General features: G+C 42.7%; 1 pseudogene; it reads right to left on the bottom strand.

The window, feature by feature from the left end:
- Positions 1 to 649: 649 nt before the first annotated feature.
- LOC136482066 (pentatricopeptide repeat-containing protein At5g04780, mitochondrial-like) lies at positions 650 to 3,237 on the bottom strand (annotated as a pseudogene).
- Between the last annotated feature and the right edge of the window lie 12,684 nt (positions 3,238 to 15,921).

Here is a 15,921-nt window from a genome sequence, read left to right on the forward strand (position 1 = left end):
ACGAAACATGCACTGCGGTCCTTGAGAATCAAGAAAAATCTAGCCAAATGCACTGTGGTACCGATGATTCTTTTCGCCTCACAAGACACCAGGATCACGAGATTGAACTAGCACTCGCGTTTTTCGTGCCATGGGTTGGAGGCCAAGATCACCATACCACACCCCGCAGTCCCCATGCCGCGGTCCCAAACTCACCCTATACCCTAAAAGTTATCTGGATTCAACGTATGTACCCACATATACTGGAATGTCTTGTAAAGGACTGCCATAAACCAATCATCACCATCATCGTGTACACAAAATCGCTACTCAGGACTGAGGACAAAGAATGCCAAAATTGTGAATTAAAAATAACAAAGTGAGATCCGGTTAGGCCAGCGTTTACAACACTTACAAAGATATTCACCCTCCTATATTGCTAACCCACGTGAGCGTATTCGACAAATATGATTTGAGTTTCTGGTCATATGTTACAGATGTTGACTGAACAAAACTTGCTTCCAGATAAAAATCTATAAACTCACTGCCAGAGTGATCAGCTCAGAGTACCTTGCAACAAACAAAATTCCATGCAAGTTCTGATCGATCCCCAGTACAAAATATTTAGACCTGGGAATAGATATTTCTGAAAATTTACAGATTCCTGTACTCACAGTAGTGCACCAAAATCTCCACAAGAGCATTGTCCATCCTTGAACTTGTGAAGCCGTTTACTGTCCGAACAACAATCTCTCTGTTCACAAGCAATGAAAAAAATTTAATTGAGCTGTGGCAGTCCCTGCACATGGTAATGTTCTTTGTGACGCGAACTGTTGCACCTTGGAGGTGTTTGGATCAGCCCAGTGCAACAGCTAAACCTCTCACTGTGGTGTTTTACTGAACCTGTAGGAGGCTTCTCGTCATCCTCGCTGTCACATAACTCAAGCGTTCTGGTATGGTTCAAACCCAATGGTCTTAGCTTTCTCAAGCAAATTCTCCAGCAGTTGATACAGCTCATCACTAAGTTCGTGAGTCTATCATTAGCTCTGAAGAAATAGACCTTGTCTTTGATTGTAATCCAGCTGCGGTCTCTGAGAATCCAAGATCTTCCTGTTTTCATCAGCTTCCGCACTCTAGCCACATCATGCCATCTCCCATTAGAAATGTACATGTTCAACAGTAAGACATAGGTTTCAACTCCTTTTGGCTTGAGCTCAAGCAGTCTATCAACTGCATAGAAGGCAAGCTCCATGTTTCCATGGCTCCGGCATCCAGCAACCAAGCTAGACCAGATGGCTTCATTTGGTTCAAAATCCGTCCGTTTTGATGAAGGAAAATGCATCGTCCAATCGGCCCAAGCGCACAAACATGTCAATCATGCACCCATAGTGGTCCAAAACAGGCTCTATTTTGTACTCTTCCTTCATCATGTTGAAGTAGTGCTCAGCCTTCTCAACTAAACCAGCATAGCTGCAGGCTGAAAGCACACTTACAAATGTGATTTCATTTGGTTTCACTCCTGCAAATCTCATGTCCTCAAAGAGTTGTATGGCTTCCTGGGGGCGGCCATGCTGTGAGTACCCTGAGATCATAGAAGTCCATGTGACAAGAGTCCGTGTCGACATCTCGACAAAGGCTTTAGTTGCATCTTCAATGCAACCACACTTGTTATACATGTTTACCAGTGCGCTGTTCACCACGACATCTGACAGGAAACCAGTCTTTATCGTCTGTGCATGGATTTGCTCACCCTGCTCTAAGGCCATCATGACACTGCAGACAGACAGGATGCTTGAGAAGGTGAACAAATCAGGCTTCATTGCAGACCTGTTGAGGTTGCGGAAAATCTTGAGTGCCTCGAAACCTCTAGAACGAGCATGAAGATCATCCTTAGCTGTCTCCATGATCTGAGCATAGCCTGAGATCATCGCATTCCACGTGATAATACTGACATCATCCATCCCTTCAAACAACCGCATGGCCTCCTCAGTTTCACCCTTTCTCAAATAGAGGTACATCGTCGAGTTCTTTACTGGAATGTTTGTGTGGCATCCAATTTTGAAGCACAAGGCTTGGACTTGCTTTCCTAGGTTAAGATCTAGCCTTGTACCACACAAGCTCATGACACTCGTCAAGGTAAACTCATTGGGAATCACTCCATCCATAAGCATATCAACGAACAGAGTCAGTCCAAGCTCCGTATAGTTCTTGTCTTCAGCACAGGCAGATATCATCGTCGTCCATGTGATGACATTCTTGTCAGGAACCATCCGGAAGGCCCTCATGGCAGATTCCAAGCTCCCAGACTTGGCATACAACCGACCAGAGCGAGTTCCCTATGCTCGTTATGGACAGGGCATCATACTTAATCGTGTATCCGTTAACCTGATTGCCCAGGTCAGCATTGTTGGAAGCAGAGCATGCATTCAACATGGCGCCCAGCGTGTAATGAGAAGGATACCTCCCGGCCCCCAGCATCTCTACGAACACCTCGAGTGCCTCTACCAGCTGAGAGTTCAGAGTGTAGCCTGTGATGAGCGCGGTCCACGTCACAACATTCTTCTCAGGCATTTGGTCGAACAGGCTACGCGCGTCCTGGCTCGCCCCGCACCACATGTAGGCATTGACAAGAGATGTGGCGATGAACATGTCCACGCTGGTCCCCGTCTTCACCATGTGCCCGTGCAAGGCCCTGGCGCCGCCGAGGCTGCCGGTCTCGACGCACCCGTGCAGCAGCGGCACGTACATCGCCGACTGCACCGTCTTCCCCTCCCTGAGCATGTCCATTGCTTCCCCCAAAGTCGAGAGGCCGCAGCGGCGCTTCCATGGTGCCGCCGTTCTGCGCTGCCTGGATGCTCCTGCCATTCCAATTGTTCTGCAAAGTTGGAGTAAATGGGTGAGCTAATCGATACTTCGCCCGCGGTCCTAGCAACCTACTGTTCTGCAAATACAGCCGAACGAAACAGGGAGGGTTCTTGAATTGGATTTGAAGTGAGGAAAAGGGACAAAGAGAAGAGAAAGGGTCCGGTTACCTTATCGGTGGCGGCGACGGAGCTCAGTGGCGGCCTCCTGGAGTCAGCCCCGCCGGCAGCCGGGAAGCCCGAGGCGACGACGGGGACGGCGACGGAGGGCACGGAGGCCATTTGGCGGGGTCAAAGGGGAGGATGAAGCGAGGGGAGCATCAGTGGCAACCGGGGGTGGGAGGATGGTTTGTGGTGGGAGGCGAGGACGGAGCAAGGAAGGGGATAGAAAGTTATCAGTGAGGGAGGGACGGAGGGTGGGTTGGAAACGGCGAAAATGAAACGATTCTGTAAAATTCATATATGATCCTTGTATAAAAAAGTAATGGAAGGAAATTATATTAAAACTTAGCATACTATATATCTAAAAATCTCTATTTTAATAAAGGGTCTAAAAATAGAATTGCTATTCATCATGAGCACCACCAAGTTTTTCAATCCTATGAACCGGGATCGCTAATTTGTGATTTTATCACTGGTTCTCCATGTCTTACCACGGTGCACGACAAAATATCATATGCACCGAACTACCGGTAGCTTTATCCAATCCGTAATGACGACATCAGCAAGATCACCTCGACGTCTTTTGCCACTCTAATCTACTGGGTTTCTCTTGCCCTAGTCTAGTGTCGTCTGTTAATCTATCTTCGCCTCCTGCAACTAGCTTAGTGAGGCCTCCCACCCTATAGCCACCGGGTGATAACCTAAATGTGCATATTAGGGCCTAAACAATTCATCATTTGCATCATTAAGCATCACATCATAATCTTGTTTGTTAAGCATTAAGTAATATATGGCTAAACTCTTTTTCTCAACATCGCGTCGCATGGCCTGACTGTAACACAAACGTATTTGACCAACACTTGTGTTGACTTACACATTGCAGCAGACCTACCTAGCTCAGCCCAACTAGAACACACTTGTCAACCTCTCAACATTTAAGCAAACTCGACTCGAGCCAAACAGTCCAACTCGTGGGAAGATTTTAAGCATCCACTTTTTACTTGTCCATGACCATATCCTTACAAAGCTTTTTCAAATCCAAACACAGTTCAACACACATAACAAGTATTTTAAATACAAAGTTTGCATCAAAGTTATTGAAAGATTGAGTTCGAACAACAAAATGGTTGCAGGAGGTTTCAATGATCATGTTGTCAATCACCAAAATCCTCGAGATCTTGGTGGCCCTCTTCGGTGGACTCGGCGGACTTTTTTTATTTTTGGAAATTACTTGTAGAGGTGGGCAAAGGATCTGTCTCGATTAATACTGGATTAACACAAGCTCTCTACCATAGACTCTAGCTATGTGCCATTTTCCATAACCCTCTGTGTCTAGAGGAGGACAAGGTACTCGGATTTAGGCCGTTTTCAAAATTAATCCAAAAAGCGGATAAGCTATGCCATGATACAAACCAAAGTTAAGCATGACCAGAGGATACCAAAATCCTTCACTTTCAAATTGTCAAGAGTGGCCCGTCACTTCTTATCGACAGGTTTCGTACCTACTCTAAGTGCTACAAGTAGTGATGGATGAAATTACAACATTTATTCTATATAGTAACGGCCCTTTTGTCCGACCAGGGCCCAAAAGTAAATGGGAAGAACAAAATCTAAGAATTCACAAACATAGTTTTTCTAAGACCTGGAACATTGTCCAGCATATATATTAGTAAGAAGAATTTTTTTTGAAGAAATATTAATAAGAAGAATTGGCGCAAAACATCAGCATCCTCTAGCAGACCACTAGATGAGCTGGAAAAAATGACATGTACTCACTAACGTTCGTGACGACTAAATCCTCTAAGCCTTTTGCCCCCGCTCGTATCCAGGATGTTGCTTCGTCTTGCAATCTAGAGAGAACTCTCTCAGCTGAAACTCACTACGTAAAAAACGATTTTTTTTAGTAACGGTTCAAATTTTTTGTAGGAGCGGCGGGTGATGGAGCCGCTCCTACGGCGACGTGCTCGGATGCTCAGATACCAGCTGCCCCTATAAATGGAATAGCAGGGGCGGCTGGTGATACGAGCCGCCCCTACAAATGGGGTCTGATCTGTAGGGGCGGCTCAATCACCAGTCGCCCCTGGTATTACTATTTATAGAGACGACTGGTAATTCAGCCGCCCCTACAAATGCCCCCGTATATATAGCTCTGATTTGTAGGGGCGGCTCAATCACCAGCCGTCCCTATAAATGACCCACATATAAAACAGCTGCAGCATCTTCTTTCTCCTCGGGTCACTCACTCCAACTCGTGAAAGAAAGGTGGGGAGATCTTGGCCACCTTCCAAAAACTGCTCTACTAAGGAGGGAAGGTCTTGATCTTAAATCCTTTGGTGGAGAGGTTGTAGAAGGTAAGAAAATGTTATTCCATATTTTTTTTTGAAGTTTTAATGGTTGGTTAGTGAGTAATTAGAGTTTTATTTTTCTCTCTCTTCTATGGTGCTTGAGCTACTTATGAAGCAAATTAGACCTAAGTTTTAAATGTACTAGGGTAAATTAGGGAGGAGAACAAGATCATACCCTTATTTGGTCCATGTTTCTTAATTTTAGTGAACAATTAGTTAGTTTTATGGATGTTTCATGTGCATGTGGATCTAGATATAGGGTTTAGTTTTTTTATTAATTTTGTTTTTGTAAATTTATGTTTGATGAAATTGGACTAGGGTTTGTATAAAAGATATTGGGTAAAATATAATTGTTGCTAATTGTTGTCTTTGAAATTGTTTATTATAATCAATAAATATGCATTTTAATTATTTATGGATAAATGGCCATTAATTAATTTTCCTCTACCATGGTGTGTTTATATGCTTCATGTAATTATATTACATTTATATTCATATATATCTGAAGTATATATAATTATTCTCAAGTAATTATTAATTTGTTTCATTTTTATATATATCTGAATAAGTAGTCCTTTAATGTTTGTTTTGTTGTTGTTGTAAAAGATGGAGTATAGGAACTCTTGGATGTATGGTTCATTAAGGTTCAAGGCAGGTTTCTGTGAAGAGGTGGATAAATTTATTAAAGCCGCAAAGAAGCATGCAACGACATTGAAAGAGATTAAGGATACAATTATTTGCCCATGTAAAGATTGCAAAAACCATATGGCATGGACAGATGTGACTATCATCAGATCACATTTGATTATGCGATGATTTGTTGAGGACTACACAGTGTGGATTTATCATGGTGAAACGGTTATTGTTAACGACGAGGATGAGGATGAATACGATGACGAAACCATAGAATCCATGTCCCAATATTCAGCAGAGCTTGATGCACGAATGGATTTTGAGTTTGGCAATGAACAAGGTGGTGATACTGGTGGTTGGGATGGTAACGACGAAAATGGTGCCAATAATGATGGTGGAGCACGTGTCGGGGATGAAGATGATTTGGAGACATGATTCGAGCCCTTGGACCAAAGATTTTATTAAATATCCCGAAAGGTCTAGAAAATTTGGAAAGGGTGACAAAAGCATCGAAGGAGACTGTGTATGGTGTTGAAAAGGGTTGTCCGACACATTGGACATTGCTACGTTTTGTGCTTGAGCTGCTCATCCTGAAGGCTAAGTACAGCTGGTCAGACTGTAGTTTCAATGATCTATTGCATCTTCTGTCATGGGTGCTGCCACAACCAAACTCAGTTCCCACCAACACATACCAAGCGAAGAAGGTCATAAGTCCATTGACAATGGGGGTTGAAAAAATCAATGCATGCCCCAACCACTGTATACTTTTTCGTGACAAACGTTCGTCACTAGATAAATGTCCTCGGTGTGGGGCCAACCGATACAAGAACAATGACCTTTACGGTGGGGACGAAGCCTCCACGGGAAAAAAAGAGGAATAAGAAGGGTACAAAAAAGGTGGTACAAGAATCTCAGCCCCCAGAGGACACTCCATTAGGCAATGATACAAAGCAGAGAAGAATTCCTACCTTGGTAATGTGGTACCTGCCAGTGACCGACCGCTTAAGACGTATCTTCCTAAACCCTAAAGAAGCCACACTCATGACATGGTGGAATGATGAGCGCAAGGTGGATGATGATAAGATTGCACACCCGGCTGATTGTAGTCAATGGCAAAGGTTTAATGAGAAGCACAAAGAATTCAACGATGACCTAAGAAATATACGGTCTGGCTTGAGCACCGATGGAATGAATCCCTTTAATGAGAGGATGAGCGACCACAGCACATAGCTAGTGATCTTGACCATGTACAACATCCCAACATGGTTGTGTCAGAAGAGAAAGTACCTTCTCCTCACTATTCTTATTTCTGGCCCTAAACAACCAGGCATTGATATAGACGTGTTCCTCGAGCCTTTGATGCAAGAAATGGAGAGGCTATGGAGGCATGGGGAGCACATGTACGATGCATTTCGAAAGGAGGACTTCATATGTAGAGCAATAATATTTGTTACTACCAATGATTATTCCGCACTGTTTGCTTTGTCTGGACAGATCAAAGGAAAGACGGGATGCTTGGTTTGCTTGGAAGGTACTACATGGGTGTACCTGGATGCATCCAAGAAGATAGTTTACCTAAGGAACCGATGCTTCTTAAAGACAAGTCACAAGTACTATAGCAAATTGTTCTTTAGATTTTATGACAACACCCCGGAGATTGAACCCCCTCCAGAGAGACGTCATAACGGAGAACACGTGTATAGAATGGTGAAAAACATATGCACCATGTATGGAAAGAAGAATCCAGATGGGACAAACAGAGATAGAAGCACACCTCCTGTCGAAGGAGTACCTTTCAAGAAACAATCGATCTTCTTTCAGTATCTGCCTTATTGGCCAGACTTGGAGGTCCCCCATGCCATTGATGCTATGCACGTGCAGAAAAATGCCTTTGAGAGTCTCATTGCTACCTTGATGGACACAGGCAAGTCAAATGATGGTCTGAAAGCACGGAAAGACATGGTGCAGCTAAACGTGATGCCACAGCTTCACCCGGTACCTGAGGCTAATGGAAAATACACTCTGCCCACGGTGTGCTTCAACCTAACACCAGACGAGAAGAGAGCTATATGTACTTTCCTGAGGGGGATCAAAGTCCCGACTGGGTTTTTAGCAAATGTAAAGAAGCTAGTGTCGATAAAGGACTTGCAATAACACATTGTAAGGCTCACGATTGCCATGTGATGCTGACAGTGTTTCTACCTATTGCAATCAGGGCTATAAAGCCAAATTTCTTGAAAATGACCATTACCCGCATGTGCTACTTCTTTTCGAAGATCTCACAGAAGACGATTGGCAAGCAAGAGCTGAGTGGCCTACATGAATTTGTGGTGAAGACACAAAATCAACTGGAGATGTGTTTACCTCCTACTTTTTTGATATAATGCCACATCTCATGATTCACATGGTTCATCAGATACAGGCACTGGGCCCTTGCTACTTGTATGAAATGTGGTCCTACGAGCGGTTCATGTTGGTTCTAAGTCAATACATGCATAATCGAGCATACCCAGAGGGCTCCATGATAGAGGGTTACAGTACTGAAGAAGTCGTTGAGTGCTGTCAAGAGTAACTAAAAGTACAGAAAGGGATTGGTAAACCCGATTCTCATCACAAGGGTAGGCTGGCTGGGAAGGGCACCAGTGGTAGAAAAGTGTTCATCGACCATGATTACAAAGAGATGAGTCAGGCGCATTACAGTGTCTTGCAGAGTACACAACTGATATAATCGTACATTGATGAACACTTGGCTATCATTATGGTGGAGAGAAATAGTCATTCAGATGATTGGGTCATGAAACAACACAAGCAATGACTAACTACATGGTTGAAGGACCAAAATATACCGCCTGGAGAAACCATAGACTCTATTACCATCAGTAGGTTAGTGGAGGGGCCATCGAGATAAGTGACATCTTAGAATGCTTATGACATCAATGGGTATACGTACTATACCCATTCAAGGGATAGTAAATATGTGAACCAAAACAACGGCGTTCGAATAGAGGCTCTCGATGGATTAGGGTGAAAGATCCAATACTTTGGCATCATTGAAGAGATATGAGAACTTGACTATGGAAGGGATATAACGGTGGCCCTATTTTGATGCCGCTGGATCAAACAACACTAACTAAACAAGATCGGATTGAGAGTCCTAGACCTTGAGAATCTAGGCTACCAAGATGACCCTTGGGTGCTCGCTTCACGTGTCGCACAAGTTGTCTATATGTCTGACCGACAAAGTAACCTCCCCTCAAAGAAGAAGACAAAGCATGTGGTTGCCTCCGGAAAACATCATGTTATTGGAGTTGATGGCATGGATGATGTTGAAGCTTACAATAACTATAATGAGATGCCGCTATTCATAGACTTTCCTAAGAAGATTAGTGTTATGGAAAAGAACCTCCCCAAAGATATATTGCCATGGAAACGAAAAGGTGTTAAGGGGAAAGTCGTTACAGCAGGCTAGCTAGTTGTTGAACGTGGAGTGTTTATGTAAGTGTGTTTGTAAGACTTCATTTATGGATGCGTGTGAGACTATATATTTATGTACGTGTGTAAGACTACATATTTTTGTATGTGTGTGAGACTACCCTTTGCAACATCCACTCTATTACTACTAAAACTTTATAAAATCACTTAACACTTTATGAAATGAATAAATGACCAAAATAAAAGTAGGAGATCTTGACGAGTTATACAACTTTTATATTCATCACCTTTACAGCTGAAATCATTTAGTGTTTGAAAATCAGGTTTGAAGCTGTCATTTTCTGAAATTTAAATTTTGAATTATTCAAAATTAGTGACAAAGATAGATGACTAGACTAAAATGATAGAGCATGATTTTAGAAAATTTTAGGAAAAAAACCATCACATTTGGAGTTAGTATAAGGGAGAAAAACTAGTTACAAGTTTCTGCCATAGATTAAAAAGAGAAATCACACTTGTTCATCATTGATCGTCATGAACAGTTGTGCTTTTACTTTTTAATCTGTGGGTAAAATTTGTAACTAGTCTTTCTTCCTCATACTAACTCCAAATGTGATGATTTTTTTTCGTAAAATTTTCTAAAATCTTGCCCTATCAAGTTAGTGTGTTGATTTGGTCATTCTTTTCATTTGACAAAGTTTGAGCACTTCAAATTTTCAAATTTAAAAAAATGGCAAGTTCGAACGAGATTTTCAACCATTAAATGATTTCAGCTGAAAAAATGATGAGTACCAAAGTTGTATAACTCATCAAGATCTACAACTTTTATTTTAATCATTTCTTCATCTGACAAAGTGATATTAAACATTGTTCACAAATCAACATATTTCTCGTATAGTTCAGAAAAATATGAGTAATATGTGAATTTATGAATAATGTTTACTAATACTTTGTCACATAAAGAAGTGACCAAAATAAAAGTTGTAGATAGTGATGAGTTCAACAACTTTTATGTTCACGACTTTTATTGTTGAAATCATTTAAGGTTTCAAAATCTTGTTTGAAGTTGTCAATTATTGAAATTCAAAATTTCAACTATTCAAATTTAGTCAAATGAAAATATGATCAAAATAAAAGTTGTACATATTGATGAGTTCTGCAACTTTGGTATTCATGAGTTTTTCATCTGAAATCATTTACTCTTTCAAAATATTGTTTCAAGTTGAAATTGTTTGAATTTCAAAATTTGAATCGTTCAAACAAAGTCACATGACAAGACGACCAAAATAAAAGTTGTACATGTTGATGAGTTATACAACTTTTATGTTTACAACATTTTCATTTTATTTCATTTAATGTTATAAAATTGTAGTCAAAGTTTTAAAATTTAAATTTTTATTTTTTGTTCTTTTTTCTATATTGTTTTGACTACAATTGTTTATATATATATTTCTTCATATATAGAATAATACAAAATATTATATTTGTGCATATACACAATTGTTTTTATATTACTTTTATTTTGGTCACAATTGCATATACACAATTGTTTTATATATACACAATAGTTTTTATAATACAGAATTAATAATTTAAAAAATAACAAATATTTATAGGGGCGGTTGGATCAGGAACCGTCCTTACAAATGCATTTGTAGGGGCGGCTGGATCAGGAAACCACCCCATCCCGACTATAAATCCAAGGGCGCACGGGTGTTGTCTGTTGTTGGGCACTCTCTTCTCCTCCGACGCCGTCAGGCTGCCCCACCGACGCCGTCTCCCAGAACCTATCCCAACGCCGGTCCACGCCCCTTCCCCGCACCCATGCGCCCCATCTCCGCACCTGCGCGCTCCCTCCCCGCACCCACGCCCCCTCCCCGCACCCGCGCGCCTACTCCTCCCTGCCCTAGGGTTTCCACCGGCGGGCAGCCTCCGCGCACCTCCACCGGCGGCCGGCGGCGCACCCGCGTGCCCCCTCCAATGGCTGGGCGAACCCGGCCTAGTTCGCCACCTCTTCACCGGCGATGATCACCACCAGGTATGCTCACTCCCTTCTCTCCCCTTCCTTCCTTTGCAGAGCAATCTCCATCGCCATGAAGTCCGCCGAGCTCGAGGTATACATGCGTATCCCTATCACCCAGAGCGACTTCTCCTTACCGTACATGGTCTTGATGATTTGAGCTGACGCTTGGTCTATCCTAGATATTAGATCTGTGGCGAACGTCTTAATATTTACGGAGTTCTTGGTAGTGAGACTTCTTTTCTTTGGAAACTAGGAACACTTATCCATTCTGTACGGCACATAATTTGAATGTGGATGTGAAGGCCAGTTCATTAATAGGGTACTTTTGCTCTTCATTTTGCTGTAAAATTCCAAGACTGTCACTTGTGAGTGCCAATGCTTGTGATTCTATTGGAAGTGCCCCTTGAATCTTTGATCTAGTATTGCAATGAAATGCAGTTTGGGATGCAAGTTCCACTTATTTTCGGTCATTGGGTTGGCCCAAAACTTGCTAGAATGAACTAAAAACGGCTGCCACCTAATTAATTTAGGGGGAAAGAAATGAACTAAATGGGCATACCACGTAATTAATTAGCTGAACCCCAAAACAACCGTTGGGTACCCCTTTGCATCCCTAATGCACTTTCAGAATATGATGCTACTTCATTGGAGTGGGCTGGCTAGAATGGTTCTTCTTTCAAATTTTCTGCTATTTTCTGTCTGTATTGAAATGATCTGTGGTTAAATTCCTTATGATGAGTGTGCTTGTTTCCATTTGGATGACGCGCTGACATGCTTATATTAGCGAGGCATGCACGATAGGTGCACATAGATGCTAATGGATCAAATAGCACCTAGAAGTAATTCCATTGAAATTCTCTGATAGCCATGATGCATGCTCTCTAGATAGCTAATCAGTGTAGGGGATGATGGAGGAGATAGGGGAGTGAGATGCTGCAATTTGAGGTTACCACTTACCAGTTGCCACTTGTGTGCCTTAGCTGGTGGTGGCTATTTGATGCAAATTCATTTCTCTAGGAAAGCATATAGGTCGACCTGGTTCCAGTGATTTACATAATAAACAATCAGAATGTAAGCCATATGTAGAATATGGGGCAAACCATCTTGTACGGTTTCTTGTAATTTGTCTAAGTTCATAGCTGAGTGGCTGACCCTTTTTCAATTGTCTCTACTGGGTGCCATCCTATTGTCCACCTAGTGGCCATGCTTTTAGAACACTGGAAAAATTAGCAGAATATCATGTAAACATCATTACAAGTCAAGCAATTCATGTATATATTTTGTGAAAAAAGCATTCACCAGGAAGTTAAATGGAGCATTTGTGCTTTCAGGCCCTCCAGCATGAAACTTAGATGGCTCTTGAACTCTTGAAAATAGACTGTTTTATATATGCCAACTGTTTTAATATATGCTTCTATATGCCCACTATTTTATATATGCATAGTGAGTCTTCTTGCAAGTTAATAAATCCTATTTCCTCCATTGCTCATTTAAACTATCAACAAATTGGCTTTATTTCCTATCACAGTGTCAACATGGTACTACTGATGCTTGTATTCTATCACATTGTTCTTATTAATGGCTTTATTTCCTGGAACACATTGGCTGCTGCTCTTAACTACACTGCTGGCTGCTACTTCTATACTACTATCCTACTGCTGTTCTACTACTACTCTATACTACTCTAGTGTTGGCTGCTGCTCTGCCCTCTTCCCTATACTCTTAGAAACTACTACTAATACTAGCTGGCTGCTAGCTACTCTACTTGCTGCTAGCTACTCTCCTACTACTACTAGCTGGCTATCTAAGTTACCAGATTTTGATCTGCAGGGGTCTTCCAACCATGTGGCAGCAGTCAACTATTTTTTGGCTAATTTTCCTATCCTCTATGTTTGGGAAGCAGCAGCTGCTTGTTTTTACACCTTTTCCTCTCTATGTTTGTTAAGCAGTTGTTGTTTTTTTTGCCAAATCTCCCCTCTCCTCTCCTCTCCTCTCCTTTGTTTTGCCGATGATGAAATTGTCTAAGTCCATACATTATATGGAATATGAGCTAATGATCAAGAACTTGTGAGGAACTTAGCATCATTAGCAGCCGCCCCTACATTACCTTCTCCTCTCTTCTCTGTTATGATGCCTTGATGCTCCAAGTTCAAGATCAGATGATGATTGACATGTTTCTGAGGCCTCTACTACTGCTACTTCTCGTTTTTTATATATTGTTGTTTTATAGGACTACTTTGGTTTATAGACCTTTTTGATTTCTTATACCTTCTCGCGTACCTAAAGCACACTTTCTTGAATCTATTAGAACAAAGCGCGAAATAATGTCGCGAACACCAGACAGTGCAGCCCGATGCCCCGAGCATGATGAGTAGCCAGCCTATGAGGAACAAGCACTAGAGGACCAGCTTACTCAGGAGCAGTTCGATAATGAGGTAGAAAACGATCTAGAAGTGATGCTTACTCAGGAGCTGTGTGACGAGGAGGAAGGGGGAGCAGAAAGAATAGCAGGAGAGGCTGCTGAAGGCGAAGAAGAAGAGGATGATGATGATGAGGACTCAGAAGAGGGATATGTAAGTCCCGAGGATCCTTTCCTATGTGAAGCCAGAAGGAGGCCAACGGAGGAAGATTGGGACAAGGATTTTAACCCGAACGGGGAGGTAGGGATAAAGCCTTAGCTTGTAAATTTTGTTAAAGCTTTGGCTGTGTTACCTCTGCTAATACTTTGACCTGTCGTATATACATGTCCCTCCTAAAACTCGAAAAAGATGATGTCAATGTCTGCGACATCTCGCTGGACAAGACGGAGTAGAGGAAAGGAGAGCAGATGCAATAGCCATAGAGACGGATCACGATGCCTCTACTCCACAACCTCAAGACACAACCACGACTACTAAGCCTAAGAGGAAACAAGGGGATAGAAAAAGAAATCTATATCCAGATAAGGCATGCTATATGATAACGGAGGTCGGGCCAGCAGGGGAGATCCTTGAGCCGAAGGAATTAAGAGGACGATTCCATAATGCGATTGGGGCCCTAGTAAGAGATAAATTGAACCTAGCAATCCCTAACTGAAAAGAGGTACCAGAGAACATAAAGAATGCATTATGGGATTGGCAGCTGAAGCTCAATTTTAGATTTCTGGAGGGTAACCACGAACTGGTAAAAAATGCTTTCAGAATGATGGGAGAGTCATTTCGACGTTGGAGGTCGGAGGTCAACACGAAGTATATCCAAAAGGAGTTAACTCCCTTCAACGAGTTCGGCAAAATAACTCCTAGTTAATGGGAGGAGCTCGTGGCTCAGAAGACTTCACCGGAGGCATTGGAGCTCAGTGCATGTAACACTGAGCTAGCAAAGAGGAACAAACACCACCATCATCTAGGCCCCGGTGGCTACTATGCCAAGGAAGAGTAGTTTAGGAAGATGGATGCAAAGGCCACAACTGCTAGGAATATTGATGTGACGAATTTGAAGGTACGCTCAAGGAACTGGATATATACGAGGAGTACAGAATCATTCGGCGGTAATCTTAAGTTTGATAAGCCAGAGATCCAAGAGGCAGTATCAAGGATACTGAAATATGCTGAAGACAAGGAGAAGGGCTCATTCAATCCTTCCGGAGAGAGGGATGAGCTTAGCCTTGGCTTGGGAAACAAGGAGCACACAGGCCACACTAGGGGGTTAGGGAAAAGGATGACCTGGAAGCAAGGATTCGAGGAGGACAGGCATATGTATAAGAAACATGGCAGAGACCGGGAGACTAGTCTTGAGCTCCAAGTGAAGGCTCTAGTTGCGAAGGCGCTGGAGGAGCAAGGACTATCTATGGAGCCAAGGATATTAGTGACGCCGCTGGGAGAACTAGCATTAGTTGGCAGCCCTCCTAAAGTTCCTAGCAGCCAAGGTTCCACTACAACCACAACCCCCGTCGATCGCATACGGGAACCAACTAGTTGCACCTTGGTGTTTCTCAGTGGCCGGCAGAACACTGTGATGGAGGTGGCAACGGGTGTGGCATATCCTCTCGGTGACTTACACCACAAGAATACGATACCGCTGGACTACACTAGGGTTGAGGTGCATACAGTGAAGCCTGAGTTCATGCAGTGGAGGATAGACTACGCAACTCCTGAGGGGCTGGTGTTACTCAGAGATGTTATGGGACAGTTCATCCTCTGGCACAAACAGGACATTATATTGACTGCTTCTTCACCGCCTCCCCCTCTCCCAAATTTGGAGTGAGTTATTGAGGTCGAGGAGATATTTTCACTGTCTCGTGACCCCCACATTCCTAAGATGCCACATTCTTCCCCGCCTCCTAGCGAGCATGTGCCTGATGAGATGCCACAACCTTCTCCAGCTCGTACCGAGCAAGTGCATCATGAGATACCACAGTCTTCTCAACAAGCACAGCCGATACATGAACAATGAGTGCCTCCTAAAGAAGGTGATGCACAAGAAGATGAAGATGTGCCTGAATGGGAAC

The sequence above is a fragment of the Miscanthus floridulus genome, chromosome 9 (genome assembly GCF_019320115.1).
Source record: "Miscanthus floridulus cultivar M001 chromosome 9, ASM1932011v1, whole genome shotgun sequence".
In the NCBI taxonomy this organism is placed as follows: Eukaryota; Viridiplantae; Streptophyta; class Magnoliopsida; order Poales; family Poaceae; genus Miscanthus; species Miscanthus floridulus.